At 37.0% G+C, this 20,216-nt stretch overlaps 1 long non-coding RNA gene across 1 annotated transcript in view; it reads right to left on the bottom strand.

The window, feature by feature from the left end:
* The window catches only part of LOC111745976, an 88,560-nt gene extending 70,835 nt beyond the window's left edge, over positions 1-17,725 (bottom strand). Inside the window, exon 1 of the long non-coding RNA XR_002782864.1 lies at positions 17,668-17,725. This is a non-coding gene — a long non-coding RNA (uncharacterized LOC111745976). The remainder of the gene's footprint in view (positions 1-17,667) is intronic.
* Positions 17,726-20,216: the final 2,491 nt, after the last annotated feature.

The following is a 20,216-nucleotide window of genomic DNA, read 5'->3' as shown; positions in this document are numbered from 1 at the left end:
GATGAAAGTCCCATTTTATTTAAAAAAAAAAAAGAAATGAAAGAAAAGATAGAAAAAGAGAGGAAAGAAGGAGGGAAAGAAAGAGGAAGGAAGGAAGAATGGAAGGAAGGAAGGAAGGAAGGAAGGAAGGAAGGAAGGAAGGAAGGAAGGAAGGAAGGAAGAGAAGGAAGGAAGGAAGGAAGGAAGGAAGGAAGGAAGGAAGGAAGGAAGGAAGGAAGGAAGAGAGGGGGAGGAAGAAATTAATAGAAGTTATACACTTCCCAAGATTCGCAACTCACTACAATAAACTCTGAGAAAATGGAATTTGTGACACTTTTAGACCACTATGGAAGTAGCAGTCAAAGGTCAACTGAGCACCAGCCTGGATGAGGAAGAAGAAACAGAAACTTCTCCCGTCTGTTCCCACATTGCTGACAGTCTTTCAGGTTCTACAACAAGAGTGGAAGAAGTGGGGCAATAAAGGACAGACTCAGGGCATGTTGGAACATGAATCTCAGCAAGATCTGAGTTCCCAGAAATTCCTTTGTTTTTTGCTCTCTTCAATTTGTGGCACCATTTTTTTTTTAAAGAAATAAGAATGACTGCATATTGATCTTTTACTAGGTAACAAGCAAATGTGCTAAGAGCTATACATGTATTATATCTCATGACAATCCTAGGATAGATATTATTGTTCAACAACGACTCGCTCTTCCCCCCTCTTTCCATGGGAAAAGTATGATTACCCCCCGCCCCCACCTCAGTGTTGAGCTTGGCCAAATGATTTGTTTGACCAATGAAATGTGAATGTATTAATGTAGAGGCTATGACTGGGATTGTTAAATGGTTTGGTTCATTCTCTTGTGATCTAGACATTCCTCTCAGAGAACCACTTCTCTTTTCACCTTGTACCTGCCAGGAGAGTAGATTCAAACCCAACTTTCATCCCAGACCAGAGCTGCCACAGTTGACCTACAGACCCTTGAGGGAGAAAGTCAGTTATAAGCCACTGAGATATGGGGGGAGCTGTTTGTTATACAGTATTACTGTAGTAAAAGCTGACTTATACAGACATGCTCTGTAATTATTCCCAATTTTAGATGAAGAAATTTAAGTACACGGAAGTTAAATGACTTGACCAAGATCACACAGCTAAATTAATGGGAAAGCTGAAATTTAAACCAAGCAATAAAACTCTAAAAATGTTCTTAATCCCTGCTTTATATTGCATATTTAGTGTTTGAGGTAAACATTGTGATCCCATTCTATGTGAAATATTGAGATCTTTAAATTTCTCCTCAAACCAAGATTCAGTTATTTTATATCTTAGGTCTTCTTAAGCATTCTTAGATAATGTCTATGAATGGGCCAGCATTTAACATATGATTACTATGAGTATCATAACCAAATAAATAACACTAAAATGTCCATCATTGGTTTAGAAAATTATGCATTATTTTTTTCACAAAGTAATGAGTTATTATTGAAAAATACCTGATTTTTTTAATTAATAAAAAACTCAGGGCAACTCTAACTGCAAGAGAATAAAGAACAGGTTAGAAAAGACGTATCTCTAAGCCTGCGAGGAACTATAAACTTGCATTTAATTAAAACTTTTAAATTAAATAATTAATTATATGCTTTCTTTTTAATTGTCAAAAGTGGAGATCATAAAAATCTTCTCACTTGTTATTTCACACTTATAATCAAGCTTTTCCTATATGATACTGAAATTATACAATTAAGTAAAATTATTTATGTGATACCTGCCCTCCTCTTTTTTTTTCTTTTTTTTTTTTTTTCACTTACTGAATAGACTACAAGAAATTCTTGAAACTTCCTGGGGAATTTCAAGACCCCAACAGCATTTCCATGCACACCCTTCCTCAGGACAACTCAATTCATCATCCCCTGCCACTGTGGCTGCTTTAACAGCCCTTAGAGAAGATAAACTTGTGACCCAAACTGGGAAGTTGGGGCTGACTCATGCTGAGAAGTTGAGCAGTATAAAGGGCATCTGGTACTTTAATTTATTCCTTCAGACTTCCCACTGCCCTAACCAGAAGCTTATTGCCACAGTCCTCTGGGCTCTTTCAACTCAAACCATTTATACACCTCGCTAGAGATGCATTAACTATAAAAGTTCCAAGCCATTAGTTTAGATTCTTTCCAGACCCCTTCGGAAGGTCTGCCCTAAGACAGTGACATGCAGTAAATGACTTCAAATGGAACATGCCACAAAATACTTACTGGAAAGATGACCTAGGAGGGAAGAAGCATAGCCAAGGAAGGCATTTTAAGATTCTGCCTTTAATTGCCTGAAACATATTTTAGATCTTTTTGCTGGTAAACACCAGAACAAAACAGTGATACTAATATTATTCCCCTCTCCTCCACAGTGGATGAGCAAATTGTTCTTTTGTGCCTTTCCAGAGGATCTCCCATCAGTGACTTTCAAAAGGCAGGTGAAAATGTAAGAATATATATTACAATTACAAAATAAATGAAATGCCTGCCAGTTTTATATACTCGATATGAGGTCTGCTGTAAGCCCAGCCTCACCAAACGCATGATGGGAAATGAATGATAATGATGAAGCCTTTATCCCTTCCTTCAAGATGCTTGCAGAGCCCGTATTCATTCAGCACATCACTGTGAATAAGCTCAAGGTGTGTCCCAGGCCCTGAGAAAGAATACAAGGGCAAATCAATCAATTATCCTAATCTCAAGGACTTTACAGACAACAAGGGGAGAGAAAACCAACATTAAATAATTCTAATACCAAACAGAAAGCAATACGTGCCTAAGACAGACCCAGATAATGGACTATGAAGGGAAAGAAGAAAGAAAACTACTTAGCAATAAGGGGGAATGGATTGAGGAAAGAATTCTCCACTGAAGAAGCCTGTGAGATGGGTCTTAAAAGACAGGATGTGGATGCATGCAGAAAAAGGGAGAGCATTTTAAACAGAAAAGAATTCCACTCAAACGAGCAAAAGACAATGTGGGGAAACAGAGGAAATGTATAGAAGTTCCCTCTACTCAACTGTAGGGTACATAGTTGGTACGAATGAGAATCAAGATAGAAAAAGTAAGTTGGGAGAAAATTTCAGAGAGCCATGACTACAAGGGTCAGGAAGTTGGCATTTATTCAAAATCTCTTCTGCTGAGTTCTGGGTGTTGTGAAGACAGAATAGGCAATGATCCAAGATACTCCCCTGGTGCGACCAGAACAGCCTGCTTTTACCTCCTTGACATACTGGAGTTTCTGGACAAGATTTCATTCTGGGGACCATGTATGAAATCACTGCTGTCAATGAATTGAAGCTGTGCAAAGTTTTAAAGAGGATCAGGTAAGTCAGAAGATCAGATACCAAAAAATGAATCTGGTAGTAGCAGTGTTTGTGATCAAGTAGAGGGAAAAGAGTGTAAATCTGAGAGGATGAATTAAGAGGTGACTGCAACATCCCCAGGTAGAGGTACTTGGGGCCTGAACTCAAGCACAGCAGTGTGGGAAATAAGGTATTCACAAGTAGTACAAAAAGGTCAACCTTCTGGGCCTTGGAAGCTAGGGGGATGCAGAGAGAAATCAAGGGGTTTGAGCCTGGAAGATGGGTTACTGTCACTAGAAATAGAGGACATAGAACACAAGACAAAGTTGGAAATTGAGAAGCCAAGTTCAGTTTAAGAAATACTAAGTTTGAGGTTCCAGCAAGATTTCCAGAGGGCAAATAGCATGGTGAGAATATCTTGTTAGTAGTTGTGGAAAAAATCTCACTGGATAAACACGCACATAAGAGATGAGAACATAAAACAGTTAATCATATAAAGGAAAGTATTTTTTAGAAAAGTGCAAAAGCTCATTACATGCCAGACTTCATTTAACTATTTATCTCCCTGGTTTATCTTCCTAACCCCTAAATATGTCAGGTGCACAAGGTTTGGTCCTGGACCGTCTGTTCTTCTTGCTCCTTAATCTTTTACTCAGAGATGTTATTTATTACTAACTTCAAAAATCCATATTCCATATCTTTATCTCCAGCCCCATAGTTCCAACTGTCTGCTAGAGATGGCCACCTTACTTGGGCATTCCAACCCAGTCAAGACAAAGATAAACTCATCTTCTCCTCTCCTCTTTAACTGCGGCTTCTTCCCAATGTCCCTACTTCTCTGGACTGGAACTTCAAGCTGTGGTGCCTGAGACTTCCTCTCATGCATCATACAGTCATCCTAGAATGGCACTTTCCAACATGTTCCCCTGCTCAAAAGCCTCTGGGAGCTCCTAATGTGCAGAGAATAAAAGCCACGGTTCTCAGCTCAGATTTCAAGGCCATCCATGGGTCCACACCCACATCATCTTTCCAGTCACAGTTGCCACTGCCTCTCTGCCCAAGCCTGTTCCAAGGAGACCATCCTGCATCTGACACTCAAGCATACCCACCTTGATTTCTTCTCACCTTTTCAAGTATATTGGCTTTCCTTCCTCCTACCAGAGACCATTCCTCCCCAGCCCTTTCTTCATCTGCCCTGTACTCATCCTCCAAGCCTTGGCAAAGGTCCCATCTCGCTTGAACACCTTACTTGTTCATTCCAGGTGAGAGGTGGTGTTTCCTCTATACTCACAAACCAGATGGTGTTTGCATATCTACTTCCTTATGTGTACCTATATCATAAGATTCTTTTGAAAATAAAATGTGCTCAATAAATAATTATTATCAGTATTATTATATGTTAGACATTGAGCTAGGCATTTAGGGATACAAGTAGGAATAAGATATAGTCCCTGACCTCAAGATGGTCAAAATAGAGGGAAATGGATTTAGGAGGAGAGAAGCAAGTAATAAAATGATTTTTCACTATCTTTTCTATCTTTTCTAGGATGCAAAGTGTGACTCTTCTACATGATTGTAAGCAAAAGAAGTTTAATATTTTCTTGAATAACTCTTTGGAAAGCATAATTTATTTTTCTTTTTTGTGCTTTTTTATTTCTCCCATGAGACTGTACACTAAATAATTATATTTTCACAGGGTAAATATTTTAATTCTGTCAGAGTTTTTACTCATCTGACTATACTTCAAAACAATAGTATTATTATTAATAGCCCAATATTTAACATGTTCTACTGATAAGTCCTCATCATTACAAGCTTGAATATCACATGCACATGTGCACTCACACACACACACACACACACACACACACACACACACACACACACACATCCCTAACTGTCCAATGCATATGTACGACTTAAAAAAGTACCGAATCTAGAGCCAAAGAAAAAAAAGAAAAAAATTCCAGCCTCAGCTCACCTGTAAAATAGGAATGAAAATATTTATTATTCTTGCCAAGCCTCAGTCTACTCATCTCTTCAATGTGTACAACTAGATTGTGGCTCCTGGTTGATCATACAACTCCCATCTAGAGACATTTAAAATTCGTATTCCTAGATTCTAATCTGGACCTGCTGAATCAGAACTTCTAGGGGAGAAACCTAGAAATCCATACCTTTAAAAAACACTCCAGGTGATGACGATAATCAGCCAAGTTTGAGAATCCTTTTTGCAATTCTGATTCTCCTCACATCCTCTCCAAGGAGCCTCTGATGGCCTGGAGTCTGGGATCTGAGGCAGAAAGGGTATCTCTCCTAAAAGAGATGCTCTAATAATGGACAACGAAGTCTCCTCCCTCCCTATTTCATGCTCACTTCCCAACTGTGGTTTCTGAACAACATAAATGGTTCGACCATTTATAATTCTTTCACAAGACAGCAAAGAGCAAAAAAATACTTTGATTATTTTGATACCTCATAAGGACATAAAGCCAGCTTTGAACGTTCGACACAAAATCTCTTCCATCAGATAATATTATTGCAGTTGCTGAATTTGATTTGAATCAGATGCATATCTTCGATTGTTTCACTTACTCAACTCTGTTATTTTAAAATCTTATTGAGTCCTCCCTGTTTACATAATGATACATTTATGGAATTATCCTCGGCTTTACTGATTTTGATCAAATCTCTTCTATAAAATGCCACTTTGCTGGGGCTTTCACTCAATCAGCTTAAGACGAAACTTCTTTCCATTCTCCCAGAAGAGCTCCAGGGCTATGCTTTGCAAACTGTAGGGTATGAGTTTTTCTAGAAGAGCAAAACCACCTATAAGAGTTTCGTAAGCAGTAAACTTTCTAAACTCTGAGCCAATTCCCAGGAAGCATGTATATGAGCCTATACCATATGACTGGGTACCAATACGCAAACAAACAAAATCACCCAAATTCTCTAGGACCCTAAGTTTTAAGAGTGATGTTGTGCTTCTGTCTCGCAGGTTGTAGTATAAAAAACTTGATTCCAAGCAGCCCCATTTCATGGTTAGGGGCTCTCAACCTGTGAAATCTGCCTTCCTGGCTTCACCTTTTGCTAGATATGTGAATTTAGGCAAGGTACTCATGCTTTTTGTATCTCAGTTTCCCCATCTGAAAATAATAATAATAGTGCCTGTCTTGAGAGGTTACTGTGAAGTTTAAATTAAACAGTACTAAAAGGCTAAAAATAAATCCCGGCACATGGTAAATATCGTATTATTTCTTGCAGGGCTTTAGCATTTGACACAAAATAAGTAAAAAGAATCTCTATGCTGCATCCGTCCCACCACCTCAGCGGTGGCCACCTATCTTATTGAATGGTTTGGTTTTGTCTATGCTAAAAAGCCCATTCGATCAAGTGAACAACTTCTCTCATCAGTAGACGCTTCCGTTTTCTTCCTTGAAAAAAGGCTTGAAAGAGTCCCCCTTCTTGGATGGCCGTTATTCTTAACTTAAGGGTACGACTTCATTTGCTCTCTTTCCTTATAGCCTAAAGGACACCAATAGCCAGGTCCCAAGTGTTCCATTGCAATTTGCCACTGTGAATTCATCTCTAATAACTTTTGCACACCAAGTCAGAACACTTTTACTTCAGCTTATCCCTACTGCTACCATTCTCGAGGAGAGAAGCAAAATTCAAACTCAGTTGACATCAGTGGCTGGCATCAAGTAGACATCCAACAAATATTTGAATAATTAAAAGCTGCTCTCCCAACTTTCCGTACTAAGGCACTCAGACTATGTGGCATGGCACTCTGAAAAATTATCTATTAATCTAAGATTGTCCCTTTAAAAGAGCAAAGGAAGTGAAGAAGAAAGAAGAGGTTAGGTTTGTGGATGTTTTATCATGAAAAAGTGGGCAATGTTCTATCTGTTGGAAAGGAGGGCACGAATATGAAGTGGTACACATTTAAATAGAATTCTGTCTGTTCTATGCCCAGATTCAAGTCTTCGATTGAGGTAGATGAGAAAGCGCAGGACTTTAAGCCATTTCCAGGAAAATGACAGGAAAAGAACTACCCAAGACTCTAGATGAGTTTCTTGACAAGGAAAACTGACAAGTCAAATGGTCAGTTACATTTAAACAGCCAAGGGGGCTTCTGCACCAGAAAGGGTTGACTATCTTACCCATAAGCCCTCACATGCTCATTTCCTACTGAGTATGGTGACCCTGCATTCAACAAGGGTGAAAGAAACCAATTATGCAGAAAGCCAGTTTGCTGGCAAAGCTTCCAGAAGGAAAAAAATTTATCACTAAGGGTAGGAAATTGGGCAGAAAAGAGGGAGGGAATTAAGAAATACAAACTTCTGGTTATAAAATAAGTCATGGGGATGTAATGTAGAGCCTAAGGAATAGAGTCAAAAATATCATAATAACTATGTACAGTGACAGATGGATTCTAAAATTATTGTAGTGATCAGTTTGTAAGGTATACAAATGTTGAATCACTATGCTGTACACCTGAAACTGATAATATTGTATGTCAACTATAATTTGAAATAAATTTTAAAAAATAAAAATAAAACATGATTTGGATGGATGATCTCGATTTACTTCAGAGCAATGCATAATTAAGCTAAGATTGTAAGTTACTTTCCCTCAAGCATTGAAAAACAGAAAATTAGTGAAACATAATGTTCAAAGTATGTGGCAAAGAGTTGGCTCTTTATGGAGTTTTGATTATATCCTGTTCACTGGGAAACTAAAAACTCAGTCTGTGCCCAAACCTAGTATCATGGTCAGAATTCTGATATTCAGAAGAAATATAATGAAGCTTCAATATTTACTTCATATCTGGGGGAGGAAAGGAATAAATAGTTCTAAATAGAAAAAATATGAATTATTCAGAAGAAAATTCTCCATAATAGCTTAATCTTCTCTGTTTCCACTTATTTGTAACTGATATAACTTCAGGAAGTAAAGAACTTACACCCATCTTAGTTTTAACTTAAAAAGGCCATGGCATTCTGGGAGTAGTCTCTTATCAGTGTTACCTTGGGGAACACAATAGCTTCTAGGTAATGTCAGTCTTCTAAATTGCTAATTCTCTTCCTCAAGAGAGTGATTTAATTAACATAAAAATCTCCAATATAATGCATTCCATTATCCTAAGGATGGCTTTTAAGTTTCAAAATATCCCAATAAGTTTTCTTTTTATTAATAATAAAGGTAGTGTAGGTAGCAAGGAAATAACATGAATGAAATTTTATTTATGGAGAATTTGTTTATTGAATATATACTTACTTTTAAGTCTGATCAATGCTCTAGATAGAAACCCAGCTTAATATGCTAGATCTTTTTTGTATACTCTCTTCGTATATATTTTTGCAGTCATTTCTGTCACCAGGGCTGTGACACCACAGGAAAACGTGTCTGTTCTCGGCTTGGCTAAATGAGGCACAGTTGTTGGCACGTGGATCAAGAAGGTAACAGTGGAAACACAAACAGGAACAGTGTCCGATTTTGCATGTAGAAAAATGAGCCACAGATATCTAAAGAATGTATTACTTAGAGAAGATAAAGTGTAAACTGATTATAGATTTGAAAAAGAGCAGGGGAGAGAAATGGTTAAAGGAGCCGAGACTGGGCCCCTCGGGGTGGCTGAGTAATATATGGAGTGTTGTTAGATCAAAGTTCTCTATCTCTAAGGAGAAAACAACCAAAAATTGGATTTAAGTCAGTCCAGAAAGATGTCAGCTTAGCTTTTAGGATAAATTCTTGGTGTATAAATTGATACATATCGTATTAAGTTACAAAGAGAAGTCGTAATCTCCCTCCGGGGAGATGCCTGAGACAGGAAAAGCCCACATAGCGCATGCGCATGAGCGTTTCCATGGCCGCTTCACCCTGAGCCAGAGAAATAAACTTGAAGATTTCCTGGGGTCCTTATAGTCTTAGGACTTTCTAATAATGCAACAAACAGAAGGCTTTAGTAGTGACTGCTCTGCCCTGTGTTTAGCAGTTTTGGCAAATTCCAAATACTTTTCCTTCATACAAATGAGGTTAACAGCAAGAACAGATTTTACAAGAACATTTTACAACCAATCAGCACCTCACAGATGGGATAAATACCTACTTTATTCTTAATATGGTAAATGGCTGGACACAGTATAAAACAGATCCAGAACTCGGTTCAATTAAAAGAACTGGTGAAAAAAAGCACCACTTGCAGGGCAACCATGTAGATAGTCAGCCTTTCAGGAGGAAGTTAGCAGTCCTAGTGTTCACAGAGGAGTTTCACTGGATTTATAAAGTCAGCTGCTGCACTGAGGAAATGCAGGGTCAGCCATGACGGTTTTGGTCCCAAGGGAAAGCTATCTAGTTGCCAGAACATGATGGAGAAAGAGAAGGAAAAATATCTTTTCTGTCACAGCTGTGAACAATGACTGAGGAAAAATAGATCATATGCTAAGGTCTACAGAGAATACCTTCTGATCATCTCTCACTCTCTAGTTGAGACTTACTCTTGCCACGTTAGAGAGGCATGAGTAGAACCACAGACTTTTCTTTTTTAAATTCCCATCCCCCCACCTCATCCCCTTTGGCAACCATCAGTTTATTCTCTATATCTATAGATCTGTTTCTGTTTTGTTTATTCATTTATTTTTGCATTTTTTAGATTCCACATATAGATAAGATCATACAGTATTTGTCTTTCTCTGTCTGATTTATTTCACTAGCAATAATATCCTCTAGGTCCATCCACATTGCTGCAAATAGCAAGATTTCATTATTTTTTATTGCTGAGTAATATTCCATTGGGGGTGTATATTTGTGTGCGTGTATATATATATATACATACATATGTATATATATATGTGTGTATATGTATATATATCTCACATCTTCCCTACCCATTCATCTATTGATGGACATCTAGGTTGCTTCTATATCTTGGCTAGTAATGCTACAATGAACATAGTTGTTCGTATAATCTTTTCAAATTAGTGTTTTGTTTTCTTCAGATAAATACTCAGAAGTAAAATTCTTGTATCATATGGCAGCTCTGTATTTAATTTTTTGAGGAAACTCCATACTATTTTTCATAGTGGCTGCACTGATTTACAATCCCACCAACAGTGCTTGAGAGTTCCCGTTTCTCCACATCCTCACCCACACTTGTTGTTTTTGATTTGAGGACAGCCATTTTGACAGGTGTGGAGTGATATTTCACTGTGTTTTTAATTTGCATTTCTCTGACATTTAGTGATTTTAAGCATCTTTTCATATGTTTGTTGGCAGTCTGTATGTCCTCTTAGGAGAAATGTCTATTCAAATCTTTTGCCCATTTTTTGAATTGGATTTTTTTTTTGGTGTTAACTTGTATGAGTTATTTATGTATTTTGATAGTAACTCCATATTGGATGTATTATTTGTAAATATCTTTCTCCACTCAGTAGGTTGTCTTTTCATTTTGTTGATGATTTCCTTCTCTGTACAAAAACCACAGACTCTTAAGAATGAAAAAAATTAGAAATTATCCAATTAAACACACACACACACACACACACACACACACACACGCACACACTCCACTATCTAGGAAGACAAATAGTCCAAGAAATCTTTTTTCATTCTCTCACAAGAAAGTCACAGTCTAGGCATACAAACAAACAAACAAGCAAACAAACAAACAAAACAGTGGGAGGATATCCCATGTCAAAAATTCCAGATTGTTGCCCCAGTTTACCCTCCACTTAAATAAAACCTCCTGCTTCTTCTCCAGGTGGCCATTTACCAAAGAGACACCAGCATCTCTCTGTTCAGAAAGAGATCTCAGTAATCCTCCTTAATTGCTGGGCTTCCAAACAGCTTTTGACTCCACTATAATTATGCTTTAAGAATCCCACGCCCAGTTTGTGTTCTAAGCCATGAAATTCTTTATGACAGTTAAATCAGAAAACTTGGGCCCATATTACTCTGCCAAATAAATCATGTACATGGAAAATAAACTCCCTGCTAGAAAGCCCCAAGCTGTGCCTAGGTGTGTCAGTTGTCTATTCTATATTTTTAAAAATACATTCCTTCTGTGCTATTATTTCTTTTCTTGGTGCTCAATGAAAAAGTAGAGAGTTTTGTAACCAACCCCCAACTTGAAAGGAGAGCCCCCTATAAAACAATTCATATCATGCAGAAAAAATAACCACAATGCTATCCATTGAAATAAAAATGGAAACTTTTTCAACTGTTACTAAGCAAAGACAACAAAGGTGTGCCCTTTCAGAGTTGAAAAGAGATCATGAGGTTGAAATTCTGCCTAGCACTTTGAAAACTAGAAGTTTTCGTCTTAGGACCTCATTCTTCTTTCAAAGCAAATAGCTTTGAAAGCATGCTGGATTCATAACTAGCTCCATCCTATGCTATGTTTTTAATCTATGACACACTAAAACAATTACTATTATAATCAAATATATGTTGATTATTTATAGCCCTCTATGCCATTGACACTTAAGAAAAATAATTCCTGAAGCATATCTATATTAGGACAAAGCAAAATGGCTTTGAAAATGAACCAATCCTGCACAAAGCCATTTTTTAAACAACAAATTTTAAAAAAGGAAACATATTTTTGTTTGAAAGCTCACAAAATTGGAAACAAGGCAGGTCAATAAAATTTTTTCCAAACCACCCTCCCTACCCCTGGAAAACATTTTATGAGATAATGAAAACCTCTAACATTGAGTGATGTGATTAAGTAATAAAGCATTGAATTTTCCTTCCAATGTAACTCCACAGGGTGCTTCCAACAGCATGGCAAAAGTCTGCATAAGGAGTTAACCATGTGTTGTTGTAACATCAGATTACAGGTGTTTGTTAAAGGAGATCCCACTGAGCTTTTTCTCTAGGCTGGTGAAACAACGGCTTCATTCTCTCTCCCTCTAATGGGCTGGTTAGCAAGCCTTACTTACCCTTCCTAGAAGGCTCTGGGTGCGTTGCCTCAGCATTGAGTCTACAGAAAAGCAAGCTTGCACACTTGAAATCTCATGAGTCACTGATGAGCACAATTTGGGTGAGAGATCTTACATTTAGAAACAACTTTCCCTCCACAAGTTTCACAAGAGACTGTGGGGCTCAGTCACTGCAAATATTTCAGTCCACTAACTGAAGATGTATGGCCAACCTCCAACCCCGGGAAGGCAACACTTAAAGGACAGCTAATGTGCTTTTTCCCTCTGGAGGGACAGTGCAGGGCACACAGGCTTGACCTAGACTGCTGCTCTGAGAGTTCCCGATAACAAGCAGGTTAAACCAGCCAATAAATCAACCCTCAAACCAGGGCTTCATCACCCTACACTCTGGACTCTCAGAGCCTTGCAGCCAGCTGAAATTTCTTTAATGGGATTACCCTAGTAGACACAGAATTCCTGGAGTCTGTCATTGTGAAAGGACTGCTACCAAGATTATCTATGGGAAGGTGCTTTTGTGGCTCATCTTCACATTTTTCTCCTAATATTCAAACTATTTGTAGTCTAAATTCTCCCACCAAACCTTTCTACCAATTGATACGTGTGTGTCATGGGAACATGGGCTTTATTTTTCAAAGCTTATTATTTTGAAATAATTTCAAATTTAGACACAAGTTGCAAATCTTAATACCCTTTACATCAATTCAACAAATTTTAATATTTTGCCAAGTTTGTTTAATCCCCTCATCCCTCTGTGTATATCCGCACATACATATGAATATCAATATAATTATTTCCAAACCATGTGACAGTAGGCTACATGCTCAATACCTCAATGTATGTTTCCTATGAATAAAGAGTCTCTTATATAATCACAGTACAGTTATCAAATTAAAGGAATTTAACACTGATGTAATAATTTATCTAATCTACAGTCTGTATACAAATTTCATCATGTGCCTTCAACAATGACTTTTATAACAATTATTTTTCAAATAAATAATCCTATTTGGGATGGCATATTGCATTCAGTTGTCATGTCTCTATAGTCTCCTTGAACTTGAGAGCAACCCCTCAGCCTTTCCGTTATTTTCTAGTGAAGGGAACCAAAGTTTTGCCACCCTAAGGCTGCCTTTTGGGATGTTGATTTTAAACTCGTTGTTGAAAAACAGGAACTCAGAGGGAGCCTCTGGCCCTCCTCCTTTCCTATCTAAGAGATTCAGATGAGGGGCCTGCTTCAGAAAGGAAATCTTGGGGTGTTTGCCTTAGCCTAATTTGAATTAAGTATAATAGATAGGAAGGCCCAAAGCAGAGGGGACTGGTAACTAGGTCACATCCTGTGTTGCATTGAAGCAAGAATTTACCTGCCATGTAGGTTCCACTCTTCCTCAACTACCTGTAAATTGCCTACTTCCTTTGAAATCTCTTCAATGCTCCCATCTCCTTTGTCCAAAATGACGTATATACCCAATTTTGTCTCACTAACTTTGGAATTTTATGCTTATGTGAATTCCCCATGCCCGTGAATTAAAGTTTGATTTTCTCCTTTTAATCTATCTCTCTTAATTTGATTATTAGCCCAGCTAATCGAATTTAGAAGGTGAGAAGAAAAAAATATATTTTTTTAGGCCCCACAATAGAATGTCTTTCAATTTGTCCTCTGATATTTCCTTGTGATGAAATTCATGGATCACATTTGGGGCTGAAATACTACATAATCATGTGTTCTTCCCATAATATCCCATCTCAAGACCCAGGATATCCACTTACCCTTTTGGGATAATGCTAATTTCTATCACTTGGTAAAGATTCTATTAAATGTTTTCACTGTTTAGTTAACTATTTTGTCTTCTGCACTTTTAGATAACTTGAGGTTATGTGAGTATTCTGTTCTTTGTTGAAACTCCACCTCTGGATTTAGTATTCATTGATTATTCTTGCCTGGGTTCATTTTTATTCTAATGGTCACATGTTTCATTTTTTATTTAAGTAGGATTGCAGAAATTTAATTCACTGAACACCACCACAGGGTAGGAAAAATCTTTAGACTGCATTAGCGCACAACTGACTGGCCTTCCTCATACACAGGATGGTGACATCCTGTGAATTAAGGAGGAAGAAAGAAAGACATGCATACACTACGGATGGGCCAGGTTTGCCACAGTATGGTTTCCTTTTATCCTAGTTTCTCCAAAAGAGTCTTACCACCAGAGGTGAGAGTCCAAGTCTGAAATCACCACACCATCTTCTCCTCCTATGATTCAATATCACGCATTTTTCATTATGATTACATGCAGTCACCAGTCCGGGGCATTTCCTCCCCTTTGTTTAAATTGCTTATAGAATAAACATCTCAGAACTTAGGATGGCAGCCAACGGAAGATAGTCTCTCAGGGGAAAACATTGGAATCCTCACAACTTCCATCAGTAAGAAGCAGAGGAAAATGATAAGTTGCCATTTATTTTCAAAGAAATTACACTCCACAGTAAAGCTTCTCACCTTTAATTTTGTGAGGGTCGAGAGCTAGCATCCCTAAAATGTGCCACCCTAGCATGCGGATTGCTTTCAGTCCAAAGCAATGAAAGCCCGACAATCTCCGGAAGACGTTTTTACTTCTCCATTATCTGCCTAAAGAGATTCAGCGAGAAAAAGCGGCTTCAGAAAGGGAACCTTAGCATATTCACTTTAGCTATTCACCTTAGCACCTATGAAATAAATGTGGCAAACAGGGAAGATCCCGAGCAAAAATCTGTTCTGCTAAATTCCCCTTTGTCCCATTGTTTCTAAGAGGCTCTGCAAGAATACTTTTTACCAAATATTTTGCTTTCTCATCTTTCTATGAATTGCCTGCCTCCCTCTCCTTAGTCCAAAATGACATGTAACTCATTTTACCTCCCTGTCTTTGGAATTTCATGTTTATGTGAATAAACCATGTGCACTATTAAAATTTTATTTTCTCCTGTTAATCTGTTTTACGTTAGATTATTTGACCAGGCAGAAAAACTAAAGGGGTAAGGGGAAACTTTCTCATCCCCAACAACTCCATGGAATAAAAGTTAGTCGTTCAAAATGTTAAATTTTATATATGGCAGATAAATCATATTGTAACATTTCCCATGGAAACAGAAACACACACATATATATATAATATATAAAATTCACACCCATCTACACTTTTCCTTGTAAGAGGAGATCCATCTTATAAATGTGATATGTTAATTAACAAGAAGATACTATACTACTTCCCATGAAATGAAAGAAAGGGGAATCTACTGGATAGGGGGATCTATCACATCCCCTCTAGGATTTACCTTGTTCACTAAAAATAAACATATTTCCTTGAGAACAGATGGAAAATGTGAGGTAACAAATTATTCTCCAAGAAAGCACATTACCTCCCAAGAGGCAAATTCTCACTTCAAGATGTGGAATATCTACATGTATAAAAAACTCTGCAATCTGTAGGCAAGGAAGCCTACTAAAATGAGCATTATTCTAATAAAACAAGAGTTTGACTGAAAATAAAAAATAAAAAAGACAAAGTGGCCAGGTCCAACATACAGATGCTCACATGGTTGGTCTGCTTCCCTCATTACCAATGAGAATCTGGCAACATGAGTTACATCTTATCATCTGACAGACTTTTGCTTGTCTTTCTTGCATTGGCATGTACAGTTGGCCCTTGGACAACAGGGTTTGAACTGCATAGGTCTACTTATATGTAAATTTTTTTATAAATATGTACAGTAGTATAAATGTATTTTTTCTTCCTTATGATTTTCTTAATAACATTTTCTTTTCTCTAGTTTACTTTATTGTGAGAAGACAGTATACAGTACATGTAACACACAAAATATGTGTTAATCAACTGTTTATGTTATCGATAAGGCTTCCGGTCAACTGTTGGCTATTACTTAAGTTTGAGGGAAGTCAAAGTTATATATGAATTTTTGACTGTGTGAGGGGGTCAGCATCTCTAACCCCTACATTGTTCAAGAATCAACTTTATTGTGTAAAGATTCTGCATCAAAATCCGAGCAGACTAGCCAAGTGCAAAAGACTACATACCTACATATAGAGTGAAAGCATATTGTGCCATGTTGTATGGTATCCTATCATGTCAGGTGTCACTGTATTTTAAAGCTGGAAGGAACTTAAATATCATTTTACAGCCCCCTTACTTTATAGGCAATGCGACAAAGACACTTTTTGAATACATGTTCATTTTGTAAATATTTAAACTTATTTAAATATTTATTTGTTCAAAAAATCTGTATCAAACCACTACTTTGTGCCAGGAACAAGGCAAGGTCCTAGATAAATGACGAGGAACAAGACAGATATAATCCCTACACTCACAAATATCATAACCTACTTGTGCAGTATTTATTGCTGATAAAAACATCACAGCTTATTAATAGTTTTTATATGGATCAGTAGTGCCCAATACAAATATAACATAAATCACATATGTAACTTTAAAATGACCAGTAGCCACATTTTTTAAATATAAAGAGTAATAAGTGAAATTAATTTAATAAGAATTTAACTCAATATGTCCAAAATACTATCATTTAACATATAGTCAATATAAAAGATTATTAATTGTTTTCATACTCAGTCTTCAAAATCTAGCATGTACTTTACATTTACAGACATCTCAATTCCAATGCTAAATTTTCAGCAGAAACATTTGATTTGAATTTTGATTTTTTAGACGTTTACGGCTAAAAAAAAAAAAAGTAGATTGATGAATTCAAGTTATACCAACCATTCTTAAAAGTTTTCCAAGAACTATATCAAGGAGTTTTAAATTTTAAATTAACTAAAATTAAACGCAACTTAAAAATCCCATTTCTCTGTTGTACTGGTCTCATGCCAAGTGCTCAATAGACCTATGTATCCAATGGTTGCCATATTAGTGGGAAAACTTGAATGGTATCATTTTATTTTTCTAGGAAATAAATGAACTAGGCAGGGCCGGCATTACTACCCACATAGTACATATGAAAACAAACACAGCTTAGAGAAAATAAAATCACTCATCTGAAACTATAGAGTCACCATAGTGAGTGGTAGAATCAGAATTTACTCCCAAGACTTCCAGAGCCTAATGATCTCTCCCTTATATCTTACTGCATTAAAAACGAGTGAGGAATCTTAACTCCGTTCACAGCACTGTGTTAGACTATAGAGAATCTTGTGTTAAATTAATAAGTTTGTACTTGAGCTAGCCCAGAGGTGGCACAAAGGTGGTCTAAGGCCTGAATTAAGCCATAGATGTGTTCTGTTGGCCAGGTCTAATTTTTCTTTTAAAATCTGAATTTGAGTATTTTTCAATGAGATATGCATTTTTCAGTTTACCACAGACCCTATCATCCACTATAACTCATAACTATACACCTCTACTTACTGTTCTCTTCCTTGCCCATGATGCATTTGAATTTGCCAACCCAGTGAGGCAATTGATGACATTAAGGGTTTTCAAGCTAGGGAGGAGAGTGATTCAACACTGTTTTCAGAAGATTAATTTGGTCCTCTGTGCAGGCTCAGTTGGTAGCGGTAAAGACTAGAATCAAGGAGATAAATTTAACTTGAGTACTAGGCTTCTTTAAAGCTTGTCTTGCTTCTTTCAGGGTCATTTCTTTCTAGTTATCATTAAAATACCTTTTCGACCCCCCAAAAAGTCTTCCAAAATGTCTTAAATATTCAGTCAATGGCTCAAATAAGCTTCCAGCGAAATGATAGAACTACTCTCACATACACCAGACAACACACACACACACACACACACACACACACACACACACACACACAACTGGTCTCTACCTGAAAGGCTGAGGGGCACCTGGATAACTCATACTGAAGACTTCTGAGTTGAAGATAAAGATATGAATTTTTTAAATGTAATGACATCTGTTTTCCTTCCCTACTTGCCTGCTAGGAGGCACTGAACAAAACCTACTACTTCCATATATCTGTGTTCTTTTCTTATTGAATAAAAATTTATGAATTTTTCATCTCTGCTATACCACAGGCTTCTAAAGGGGATGATGTAATAGTAGGTTTCTCTCTCCTTCTATGAAAGAACCACAGGAATATTGACTTGGACATTATTGGCAAGGAAGGGAAAAATGGCCCAATTTTGAGATGCATCAGTTTTTAGGGGCCCCTTGCAAATACAAAATCAAAAGAATAAAAGCATTCATTCAAACCAATTCTACTAATATGCATTTATTGATAAATTTGATGCAGCTATGACATATTACATTTATTATAACTTGGCAAAGGTGAGAATCTGTTTAAGGCAATTCAATGGAAAAGTCTAACTATATTTATTTATTTATTTATTTTGTAATTCACATCAGCATCAGTTTTCCACATCTGAAAAAAAAAATTCTCTTATTTGAGTCTATATATTTCAATAATTGTGTTGAGTAGGTGAATCTATGCAGAGACTCTCAAATATGAGTATAAGAGTTATGGGGAAAGGGGGATTGAATAATGTGCAGATTTCTGGGACTCAGCCCAAGAAATGCTAATTTAGTAGATTTAGGGCACCTCAAATCCCACAGTGAACCTGTTGCAGGAGGTACCTGTAGACCATACTTTGAGAATTGTAGCTCTAGCGATTGGCCATAGGTCATGGACCTATCACCTAGGGCAGAGATCACTATCTTTATAGAAAATTACTTTCTAATGAAAGTGCAGCCTGATGGAAGATGAGAGATTACATGCAGGAGATCCCAACTCTTCCATTCAAAATGATTTGGGACCAGTTTACAGTCTGCTCAGAAAAGCAGAGCTCCCTATCCATAGCTGGCCAGAGATGCATGGTGATTCTAGCCAAAAGGAGAACTGTCCAGCTGACCTAAAAGCAATAAATCTTACTCTTTTAGGCCACAGAGTTTGGAGAAGCTTATTGTGCAATAATAGTTAATTGGTGCATAAGGCAAAATCCTTACAGTAGCTTCTCTGTTCAGGAGAGTCTGAATGAAACAATAATTCCTACACAAGAAGAAAATACATCTGTTGTTTTAGCAGGTAAATCCATGGCTAAACTTTTACTATTTGGTTTCACTAGATTCTTTCATGGCCCCACAGCTCTCCCAACACTGTTGAACCAAGTTGATGACCAAGGAGACAATATAAGACAAGCAGTGAAACCCAGGCCCCAAACAATGTAATAATTAACAATAAAAATATAAAATGACATTATTTAAAAACATTGCAAGACTAAATAAGACATACCGATTTTTTTTAGTGTACCATTAGAGTCTTGCTGTCTATTCACCATAAATAATAATAATAATAACAACAATAATAATAATAGGTATAGAATTTGTTATTTTGAATGAGAAAGGAGACACATGTAACCTGGTATTTTTTATATTTTCTGTAAAATCCATCTAGTCTATGTGAATTCCTCAAAAGTATTCAAAATCCTATCTTTTAAAGCTCCCCAAATGCAAAACCAATTAAGATTTCCTTAGTAATTCAAATACAGCTTTACTGAATCTAACAGCTGCTGAATTATTACAAGCTGTCTCACATATCTAGAATCAGAATGTCAGAAAGACCAGGTCTCATAAGAGAAATACATCGTTGGTTTTCTAGAATATTGATTGTTTTGGCACCAGTTTGCATTACTCTCTGCTTGTAAAGCAATGTCAGTGGTATAGGAGACTCTCCAGAGCAGTGAGTTGCAGAACAGCACACCATATGCTCAGCAGTTCATAAGCACAATGGCTTTAAGTCAAGGGTGACACTTTGGCTAAGAATCTCTTTACGAACTGGACTTTACATGAATGTACTGGATACATTACATTCAAAGGCCAAATGAGTTGCTTCTTTTGTTTAATAGATAATTATTTCACCCCATATAGAAGAATGAACAAAGCCTGTCAAAATCATAGTGTTTCCTCATCACTGACCATCTACAAACACACTAAAATGGAGACA

The sequence above is a fragment of the Pteropus vampyrus genome, unplaced genomic scaffold (assembly GCF_000151845.1).
Source record: "Pteropus vampyrus isolate Shadow unplaced genomic scaffold, Pvam_2.0 Scaffold7, whole genome shotgun sequence".
In the NCBI taxonomy this organism is placed as follows: domain Eukaryota; kingdom Metazoa; phylum Chordata; class Mammalia; order Chiroptera; family Pteropodidae; genus Pteropus; species Pteropus vampyrus.
Note: the sequence above shows the minus strand (reverse complement) of the source record. Positions and strands in the feature narration are given on the sequence as shown.